The following is a 920-nucleotide window of genomic DNA, read 5'->3' on the forward strand; positions in this document are numbered from 1 at the left end:
TTTTTTGCAGAACCAGAGATTGAACTCAGGCCCTTGAGCTTGCCAGGGAAGTGCTTATTCCACTGAGCCATCTCCCCGGCCCCCAATTTAAATTTTTAAATTTATTGATTTATTTGGTACAAAGTCTTGCTATGCAGCTCAAACTCTTAGAGATCTTCTAGTCTCAGCCTCCCAGCGCTGGGATTACAAGCGTGTGTCACCACACCCAGTTTCAGTGGCCCAAACTGCAGGCCTGGGGTTCTGGGGCTGGCACAGTGTATGCAGTACCAGGGATCCAACCTGGTCCTTGCTCTTGCCAGGGATCTTTGCGGTTGCCAGGCAGACACTTAGACCGACGAGCTAGGTCCCCAACCCCTCAAACATTAGCTTTTGCAGGCCTCTTTTGCCCAACTGTCCCAACACTCCAGGGCCGGGGCAAACACCCAATGAACATCTGTTGAGTGAATTAATAAGGTACTCTCCCCTGCTCCCAGTGTGCTGATAAACAACATTAATCAGGGGCCTTAGAGACCCTATCTGAAAGGCATCCTAAAGAATGTGCACACCTAAAGACAGGCCAATAAGCCACATATGGTGGCACATGCTTGTATCCACAGCATTCTGAAATGCTGAGTCAGCAGGATCACAAGTTCAAGCATAGCCTGGACAATTTAAAGAGATTTAGCAAGACAGTGTCAACAATCAAAATAAAAAGGCTGGGGAGGTAGCTCAGTGGAAAGGCCCTAGATGCAATCCTCAGTACCAAAAGGGCAGGGGACGGGGATATAGGGTGAGAAGCAACCGGGTGAGGATTGTAAAAGAGCCCAAGATCCTGGGACCTTTCAGAAGCCGGAGCGGCAAGCCGCCGACAGCGCATGCGCACACCCGGGCCGACGCGGATCGGCCCAATGGGGGCGCTGTGCGCATGCGTCCCACAGCGC

Source organism: Octodon degus, unplaced genomic scaffold (assembly GCF_000260255.1).
Source record: "Octodon degus isolate 3935 unplaced genomic scaffold, OctDeg1.0 scaffold00064, whole genome shotgun sequence".
NCBI lineage: Eukaryota > Metazoa > Chordata > Mammalia > Rodentia > Octodontidae > Octodon > Octodon degus.